This window comes from Alligator sinensis, unplaced genomic scaffold (assembly GCF_000455745.1).
Source record: "Alligator sinensis unplaced genomic scaffold, ASM45574v1 scaffold1242_1, whole genome shotgun sequence".
NCBI lineage: Eukaryota > Metazoa > Chordata > Crocodylia > Alligatoridae > Alligator > Alligator sinensis.
This window is the reverse complement of record NW_005842833.1, coordinates 76,285-86,583: the sequence shown is the minus strand read 5'-3', so window position 1 is coordinate 86,583 and position 10,299 is coordinate 76,285. Positions and strand designations below refer to the sequence as shown.

General features: G+C 46.5%; 1 long non-coding RNA gene across 1 annotated transcript in view; it reads left to right on the top strand.

Moving 5' to 3' along the window:
- Positions 1-10,299, top strand: part of LOC102378493 — a 32,866-nt gene that overhangs the window by 8,806 nt on the left and 13,761 nt on the right. The gene's annotated exons all lie outside the window — the stretch shown is intronic.

Genomic DNA, 10,299 nt, shown 5'->3' with positions numbered 1-10,299 from the left:
GCTTGGAGTTTTGCCATTGGTTTAATCAAGAGCAAAGTTGGGTCCCTGCTGTTCAGAAATCACAGCTTTACTTTTGCAGTGCAGGTAAAGAATAATCAGGTCGACACTGCAATTTGCGGTGGGTTTAGGCCAGCTGGAAGTCAGATCTGTGGTGAAGCTGTAACATTACATGTGTGTTAAAGGACCAGACTCAGTTGGCAATCTCGAGTGCCTGTTGCTTCGCCCTCGTCACCCCTCTCTTTCCAATTGCTCCGTTGGTTCCCCCACCTCTGTCTTGTCTTTGAGGTCCTTTAATGACTTATCCCCACCCTACCTTATTATTTGTAGAGATCAGTTCCCACCTTCAGTTGTGCCTGGATGCTAGCCTCCATTGTATACTTATTATATTTTTAAACAATCACCTTTGTGCTTCTCAAGTTGCCCTCTTACATGGGAGGAGCTCCCTGAAAACATGTGCAGAGCTACCACAGTCTCTTTCCGACCCCTAACGTGATGCCTACAGAATGCATCTGGTTCTGTATTTTCAGGGAGCACAGTGCAGCAAGGCCCTAATCCATGATTAGGGCCCATAAGCAATACGGTAATGCAAGTAACAGGAGATGTGTAATATTCAAGCCTTGAAATGGCAGCGATAGCTAGAAGCAGATCTTGTTGAACAGGGATCGCCCATCTCTCAGTTTCAAAGACATCAGCACAAACTTCTTGTGATTGAAAGAAGGTACTGTACACAACCAAGGCAGGTGTAACACCAAGGCTTTCCATGGCTGAGGATGAGGCGGTAGAGGAAAATCAAATTATAGCAAGGCTGGAGCAAGCATCTAGAACTCTTTATTTGTTTTGCCTTAATTTAATATCCCAGCTTTGTCCTGCAAGACTGATCATCATGAAAAGAGTTGGTCAGGATCAGGACAGGTCTTTGGCTTGTAGGGCTGCTTGTACACATGATGGGGTTTAGTCCCCTAAATTGAAACAGTGGGTTTTTAACTGTGGTGATTAAAAACCCTCTGTTTCAATTTAGGGGCTTCCGTCACTGTTAAGGTGAAGGGCCCAATCCCTTTTTTTTCATTTTGTGGAGTCTGCCAGCATCTCCCTCAGCTGGGGGGTGAGCTGCCTGTGGCCCCTGAGCTGCAGGAGGTCCCAGACCTTCTCTCCACGGTGATGACACCCCTTGGGGCCACCCACGCAGGTGGTTAGTGGGCAGGTGCTGCCCCAGCTCACAGGCAGCACCCAGCCCAATCCAACTGTTCTCCGAGCCTGAGCTGGGGCAGCTTCCCCACAGGTGTACAGTGTGACACAATTAAACAGCAAAAAAGACCAATTTTCATCACATGTACAAGTGCCTCCGGACCATAGTGGGCCTCCCAGGACATCGGGACTGTTCCAGGACCGTAATCCTCTAATTATCATAAGCCTACTTTTAATTTCCAGCCTAAACTTTATTCCCAGCCAGTTTATACCCATTTGTTCTTGACCCAGCATAGTCCTTTGGTTTAAATAGCTTTTCTCCCTCTCTGGTGTCCCTCTGTATCTCCATGTATTTAGAGAGCAAGCCTACCCCTTCTCAACCGTTCTTTTGCTCAGGGCCACAAGCCAAGATTTCAGCGTTCTCCCTAAGACAGACTCTATTTCCCTGGTCATCTTAGTAGCCCTCCTCTGTTCCTGTCACAGTGTGAATTAGTCTTTCTTGAACCAGGATGACTTGTGCAATCTACATCAATTTGTGTCTCGCTTGTGACAACGGGGGACTCAGGTTCTGTTGTTCGATACTATACTTCACGGGCAACATGAAAACACAGACGTGTAAGTGTCTCAGAATGGCACATCAAGGCAAAGCAAACAGCACACAGACCAAGTGGCTAGAATCCAAACCCTCCCATCACAGATTGTTGTGACAGGTGAGAGGCAAACCATGCCAGGGCTAAGCCCGACACAGTCTTGCAATGGCTTGCTACCAAATTAAAAGAATTCCAGGATGGACATCGTCACATGGTGTATAAAGTCCTGACAGAGAGAGGGAGGACTTGCTCTAGTTAATAAACCATTATCCATTTCAAGTACAGTGGCTCTGTTGTAACTGTCCTGGAAAAATAATAACCCCTTTTTCATTTTATCTTTGCTCATTTAGACCTGACAAAAGCAGACCGCTAGACTTAATACTAGGTATTAAAAACTGAACTTTAAATATTTGAAGAAAGGATTTGTCATTTTCTGAGCCTAAGAGAATCCTGCCCCAAACAGAAACCAACAGACCATCTACACAGTTCTGACCAAACACACCATTTTACATGATGCCCTTCCATCTCACCCCCAGCAAAAATTCTTCACTCCAATCTCAGTACTGGGTGTGTCTACACATGCATTAATGTGCTTAGTTAATGCGCATTAAATCTAGTACCTCCGGACTCCTATACATGTGCACAGAGCCTGCTCTGATGCATTAGAAATTCAGTGCGTTGGAGCAGACTCGATTAATCAAGTCTGCAGGGGCACAAAACTTGACACACTCAAGGAGCCTTCCACGTCACATGTATCAGCATCACTGTGTGTCTCCATGCTGAAGGAATGGCGGTGGGACACTTCGAAATAAAGCACGTTCCATAAGCTCTAGTTCAAAGTGCCCCACTGCCATTTTTTCAGCATGGGGATGCTGATACACATGACATGGGTGCTTTTAATTAGCACAGTTTGTTAATTAAAGCGCCTGGCATTGGGTCCCACACCACATGTAAAAATGCCCTCCATTGTCAGGTATTATTCTACTATGTAGGAAAATGCGCATTAGCCTGTCTTAAAGAGTACAGTTTTTCAGTGATACCTTAATGCGCATTACAATGTGCTAACGTGCATTTCACAGATACTTGGGCTGGGAGGGACCTCGGCAGATCATCGAGTCCAGCCCCCCCGCCCGAAGGCAGGAAGTCAGCTGGAGTCATAGGATCCCAGCAAGATAAACATCCAATTTCTTCTTGAAGGTGTTCAAAGTAGGTGCTTGATCCACCTCTGGTGGCAGGCTGTTCCAGACCTTGGGGGCTCGGACAGTAAAGAAGTTCTTCCTTATGTCCAGCTTGAGATGGTCTTCATAGTTTCATAGTTTCTAGGGTCGGAAGGGACCTGGGCAGATCATCTAGTCCGACCCCCTGCCATGGCAGGAAAGAGTACTGGGGGTCAAACGACCCCAGCAAGATGATCATCTAACCTCCTCTTAAAAACCCCCAGGGTGGGAGCCTGCACCACCTCACTTGGAAGCTGGTTCCAGACCCTAGCCGCCCTGACCATGAAGTAGCACCTCCTGATGTCCAACTTGAACCTTCCCTCCGCCAGCTTGTGACCGTTATTCCTGGTCACTCCTGGCGGCGCTCGGGGGAACAGGGACTCCCCCAGTGCCTGTTGATCCCCCCTGACTAGTTTATAGCAGGCCACAAGATCCCCCCTCAGCCTTCTCTTCTGGAGGCGGAACAGGTTCAGGTCCCGTAACCTTTCCTCATAGGACCTGCCCTGCTGTCCCTTGATCATGCGAGTGGCCCTCCTCTGGACCCTCTCGATGCTGTCCACATCCCTCTTAAAGTGCGGCGCCCAGAACTGGACGCAGTACTCCAGCTGCGGCCTGACCAGTGCCGCATAGAGGCGGAGGATCACCTCCTTGGTCCTGCTTGAAATGCATCTGTGGATGCATGACAGGAGTCGTGCATCCAAGAGTCGTAAACTCTTGCAGGAGTTTATAACCGTTTGAACTTGTCATCCCTTGGGGGGGCTCTGGGAGGAGCTCCAGGCCACAGTCCAGAGACTGAGACTGCGTGCATTAAAACACCTGTGTCAATGAGCCCAATTTAGTCTAAATTTACATAATTGAAAGTCTGAGTATTTTGTTCTGGGAAGGAAAGCCCGAACAAAATTTAGGAAAACGAACAAATCAAGTATCTTGTACAAAATATTCACAACACGCCCTCACCCATGCAGAATGCAATAAATAAAGTATAACTTCAGCATTGCAAATAATAAAATAAAACTTCAGCATTGCACAAACAGCACTGCAAATTCATTGCTTGCTTAGCTACAGATCTGGTACGTGGTTAATCATGCACAACGCATTTTTGGGCATATAATGTTGATGCAAAGTTTTGATAATTTAGCCTTGCATGTTTATAGTGTCATTAGTGGCAGGGCCAGTTCCACCCTCCCCACCCAATAACACCTGTTCAGAATATCTGCATTTACTAAGGCTTCAGCGTGCATGCTGAATGAAACTTAATACACAAACTTTGGATCGTGCTTGGAAATAAACTAGACACATGCTCAGCAGCTCAGAAACACTCTTACTACTTTTATGTGACTTGACTCAGACTTTGACATTTCCCAGGGGTTGCAACATCCTGTGTGTGCTTAAAAGCAAAATAGAAAATTGAAATGGAATGAAACACATTCCTCACCCTGTCCTTCAAAGTCTATGAATATCACTTTGGACTATCCAGAAATCAGTTGTATTTTTTTTTCTTTATTACATATAGTTTTCCTGTTTTTAAACAAATTTTAAATTTAAACTTTTCCTGTTTGTTTGAAATATTTTATTTTACATAAAAATTGGGTGACAGTAGGATCAAAGCTGTAAGACTGGAAATGCATAAAGAATGAGGTTCAAAAACTATTAAATATTGTTAAGTTCCCCTGTTAGTTTACTTCCAGAAAACATGGCAGGCTGAAGAAAACGACTCGGTATTCAATTTAAACACTGCTTTTCAAGTTGTCCACAGAAATGTTATATGTGCACTCATTTATATTTATTAACAGACATTTGCACTTGCAAATAAGGTAACTGCATGTCTGCCTGGGTAATTTACATGAAAATAGGTACAAAAAAAATTGTGGCAATTTTGGAAGGTGTCTTTAACGGCACAAACTAAATTAAATGTATCCATTCTCATGAACAAAAACTTGTATAATGCTTACCAAAGAAAATGGAATTTCATATATGTAAATAGGTAGATGTGCAGGGTGAATTATCAGAATATAAGAAGCCCATTATAGAATGCAAAAATCAATGAAACTGCCTCCCAAATATATAAATGTGATAGCTGTGAATGTAGATGTTATATTTGGATATTTGTGCAATTAACTCGCAATTGTCTTATTATGTATTTTCATGTGTACATATTTGATTTGTGTGCATGATCGCAGCATTTGTGTAGTCAAATTAGAAGCCAAATGAGATGAGTCTTTTTTTTTTATTAGGGGTCCTGGGATTTTGAACTTTAAAAAAAAACAAACCCCAAGAAGTCAAGTCTTTATTGGTCACATTACTTATATAAAGACCTGCAGGAAGGTATACATGAGAGTTGCTTACTACACAGACAGAAGCACTTGCAAATTTTATAGGCACGTCAGTGGAAATTTACTAAATGTGAAAGCTCTAATGTATGAAAAGCTTTGAAAACACGTCAAGCTGAAACACGTCAACTCTTCAGATTGCAGAAAACAAAACAGCACCGTGGTGTCTTTAAAGCTTTGTCCCGTGCTGTTGAATTTCACTGTCAGAGGCATTTCTGCCACGCTTAGAAAGTGACAAGTAGGAGGACTGAAAAATAGATGTGAAACTTAATCGGTTCACCTCATTTTTTAAAATAATTTCCTTAGAAACATTGTTTACAATACTAACTTCCAGCATTATGGGTGCAATATTGCAAACCTCACAAGCAAGCTATTTTACTTGATGCAGATTTCAGTACCTGGATGGATGAACATTATGGAAAAGAAGGCAGTTTATGGAAACCACTAAACTGGGAAAACTCCCCCTTTGCAGCATAGAAATACTTGTGAAAAAATTATTAAAACTTCTTAGTGTAAATGATATTGGTTTTGGTATGTCGGTGCAGTGCAAATCGTTTGCTGAAAGCAAGCAGGCTGCTACCTGCCCTCCTGCCACCCAGTGGTGAGGCACCTCAATAACCACCTACTGTGACAGCTATCCTGGGATAGCCGCACATCTGTCTAGTCCTGATAGTGGTGTAATCTGCACCGGATTTAAATATTAAGCACAAGATAAATGATGCCAGGAATAGGCATGTCTGAGAGCAGAGACATGAATACAACTTTGTGACAGAGGCAGAAAGTGAGGGCTGAGGACACGCAGCCTGCCTGAGCAGGAGCTGGGCTGTCTTGATACCCATAGTCTATGCTCAGAGTGTGAAAAAGATACCCCAAAAGTTTCTCTCTGGTGCCGTGATGGCAACTTGATTGTTATTTATCACTTTTCTATTTTACACACCTGGAGGATCATATTTTACTCAGTAGAAAATAATATTATTATAAAGGTAGGCTTATTGCCATGTTCTCTCAGTGCTTATGTGCATGGACGTCTACTACAACTATGAATTATAGCTATCAGTGGTAGCGTAATTTTTGTGGAGGGAGGGAATTGCTTCTAACTGCTATATGGTATCAATGATAACCTCAGGGCTAGGGTTTCAAAAGCCTTCACATGCCTAAAGACTCATAGGTTCATAGATGTAGGGTCGGAGGGGACCTGAGCAGATCATCAAGTCCAACCCTCTGCCCTGGGCAGGAGGAAAACTGGGCTCAAATGACCCCAGCCAGGTAGGCATCAAGCCGCTTCTTAAAGACCCCCAGGGTAGGAGCCAGCACTACTTCCCTTGGAAGTTGGTTCCAGATCCTAGCCGCCCTAACCATAAAGTAGTATCTCCTGGTGTCCAGCCTGAACCTACTCGCAATCAATTTGAGGCCATTGTTCCTTGTTACCCTGGGAGGTGCTTGGGGGAGCAGGGTCTCACCCATTCCCCTCTGGTCTCCCTTGGTAAGTTTATAGACAGCCACCAGATCCCCCCTCAGCCTTGTCTTGTGGAGGCTGAACAGGTTCAGGTCCCGTCGCCTCTCCTCGTCGGGCCTGCCCTGCTGCCCCCTGACCATGCGGGTGGCCTCCTCTGGACCCTCTCCACGCTGTCCACATCCCTCCTGAAGTGCGGCGCCCAGAACTGGACACAATACTCCAGCTGCGGTCTGACCAGTGCCGCGTAGAGGGGGAGGATCACCTCCTGGGACCTGCTTGCGATGCATCTGTGGATGCACGACAAGGTATGGTTAGCCTTGCTGGCCACATCCTCACATTGGTGGCCCATGTTCATTTTGGAATCGATAATGACGCCAAGATTTCTTTCTGCCTCTGCACTGACAACAAGGGAGTTCCCCAGCTGGTTCTCCCTGCCCAAGTGCAGCACCCTGCACTTGTCAGTATTGAATCCCATCCTATTCACAATCGCCCACCCCTGTAACCTGTCCAGGTGCAGCTGTATCCTGTCCTTCCCTTCTAGCATGCCCACCTCGCCCCAGATCTTGGTGTCATCAGCAAATTTGAACAGGGTGCTTTTCACCCCCTCGTCCAAGTCACTAATAAAGAAATTGAACAGTGCAGGCCCAAGGACCGAGCCCTGGGGGACCCCACTGCCCACAGCCCTCCAGGTCTCCAGGAACTAGTAGTATTTTCAAAATCACCAAACTCATTGATAATCAATTAAGAGTTGAGCCCCTACCCTGCCTACTGCTTTATGAATGCCACAAGGATTCCAGCATCTGCTTAGCCTCCTCCATGCCTCTATTTAATCACTCTGGCAGTGTATATAGACTACATATAGGTGTGATCCAAGACTATTTGGGAGCTGTGATCCTTCCTCATGGGTAACAGCTGCATCTTCGGGGCGGTGTTAGCTTTTGTGGCTGATGCTCCACATGGAAGGTCTTTTTCATGAACTGAGCTCTGGTACGACTGCATTCAGGGCCTTCTGTGCATAGGATTTGGCAGGAGAGACACCAGCATTACCCTCCGAGTCATTACAGGAGTCTCCAGATCTCTTCATAATTAAGTAGCAGGTTATCTGGGTTGGAATCAGCTAGACGAGAGTGGCACTGCAACCTGGCACAAGGTATTTCATGACACTCAGCTCTGAGGTACTTCTTGATCGCTGAATCAATCATTCAGCCGGCTGCGGATGCGAGGAGCATTTGACTTTTGATACTGTCCTAGCAATTATCACGGGATTTCTAGGCTACTTTATCACTCCATCCAGGAAGAGCGCAGACCGTCTATAGATGCTTCCTCAGCCTGACGAGGGGTGTTTGTGCCCAAAAGCTTGCTAAGAAGAATTTTTCCAACTATTTGAGTTGGTCTAATAAAAGACATTGGATTTACTCAAAGAACCTTGTCTGCCGTCAGTGAATACACTGCAGAGGATGTTCTGTACTGAATAGTGATGGATCATAACTATGCAGGCTCCAGATTTGCTAACTCTTGTCATCCAAAGGTAAAGTTAATGCATCTTGGGCCTGTGTAAAGTAGAAAGAGGGTGAATGGTGACATGTTGCAGTATTAGTCGCTGGCTTGTAGTGATGCAGGTGATGACAGGTCACCAGCAACTGCTGGTGTTTTCACAAAAACCGGCAAGAAACCCCTTTTGGTTTACTCTTGGCTTCAGGTGTTTTAATATTTCCCCTCCTCTTACAGGAACGTCTATAGCATTTGAACTAACTTCTGAGCCAAGCCTGAGAGCAGGTTTAAGGATTAGTAGGAGTGGAGTTAATGGGATGAATTTAAGCAGAAAAAGAATTAGGCTGAATAATTTGAGACGTGCTGCTCCCCTCACGTACGTGAGCACAGCAATCACTATAAAGCAATCTCGTTATATAAAAACTTTTAAGCCCAAGAGATGTAGAAACAAATCAATGGAAAAGTAGGTTTTTAGAGTTGTTTTTTAAAAAGCTTGGTGCAGTGGCATCTGGCTGGGGCATCCTGCCCCTGTCTTGGAGGAGCAGGGCTTGGTTTAGATACCACAGTCTTGGCACAGCCCTTAGCTCGTGGGTGCATTCCCAGGATGCAGACACGCACACTGTTTGTCTAGCAGCTTATCCCGGAAACTGGGACTCAGTCCAGCCTCCCAGCCCCGGGCCCAGTCCCGAGAGCTCACCCTGAAGACGTCCTGTCCGAGGTGCTCGCAGAAGCGGGGAGCCTTCTGGTCTGCGGCTGGTCTCTGCAGGGGGCAGCGCACAAGTAGGGCAAGGCTTTGCTCAGCGTTTCTAAGTGTACCATTGCTCTCATTTCGAGAGAGAGACAGGCGGTTACAGAGCAGCAGACAAAACAGCCTGCTTCCTACAGACAAAAGGCTTCGCTTAACTCACCCTTCCCGTGCCAGGCCTGGAGGTCAGCTTGTGTCCAGAGCGGATCCCTCTGCCCCATCAGAGCCCTGGTACCGGCAGCTCCCCTTGCAGCCTGAGCTCCTTCCCCTCTGTAACTTCCCAGTCCCTCAATCAGGCAATTTGGCCCCGAGCTTTCTCCAGGTGATCACAGTCCTCTGCCAGGTGACTCTGTTGCCAAGGAAACCTCTCCCCTGACAATCCGGCGCTCTCCCCTGACAATCCGGCTCTCTTCCGTAGGAGCTAGCATACTGTCAGGGTTTTTACATTTCAGGGGTGCCGCCGTTCCATCGAAGCCCCTCTGCTGCTCACTCCGGGCTGGTGCATTTTGGATGCTTTCAGACAGGAGGGAAAGACCAGCTTTACCATCCAGAGGGAGTGTGCAGTCAGACACGCCTATGCTGAGTTCATCTGCTAAAACAATCCCTAACTGGAGAAGTGCCCCAAATCTTCATGGGGGAAGATGAGCTGGATTTCTGCAGGAGCGAGCGCCTCATCATTGGGGTTGCCCTGGCACAAGCTTGGTTGCCTGCTGACTTCAAGTGCAAAGGCAGACGCTCCCAACACCGAGAGGTAGGTGAGCACAGAAGCCCAGGGGAAGGTCCGCAAGAGGAGGTCTTGATTAAACCAGGGTCCGTCCCCTTCATAACTTTGCATGCTCACACAAGCTGCCTTGCACTGAATTGACCACTTACTGGGCAGCCGGCATGCAAAATGCCGAGCTGGCTGAATATGATCACGACAGCTCAGATCAGCAAGCAAGCCGCGGCATTTCTGAGCAAGCTGTAAGGAGCAGCTCAGCCTCACCAACAACCCAGCAAAAAGGGAACGGTAGGAATCGAGCCTGGCGGTTGGGAGAGCATGCCTTGCTGTTACCAGGTCATTGCGAGGCAAGTAGCAGAAAACATTATCACAGCCCGCTGCAATCCCTTGGTAGGTGCCGGGGCCTGAGAGTGCTTTTAATGAGATATTTAAATTTAAAACCAGTGCTGGAGGTTATATCATGAGTAATGTCCTGTGTTGGCAAAGGAGGGGGCTAAGGGAAATTTCATCTGCTGCTGAAGCCAACAAAAGGCACCAGAACGTCTTACTGGGGTTCCTGCTGCA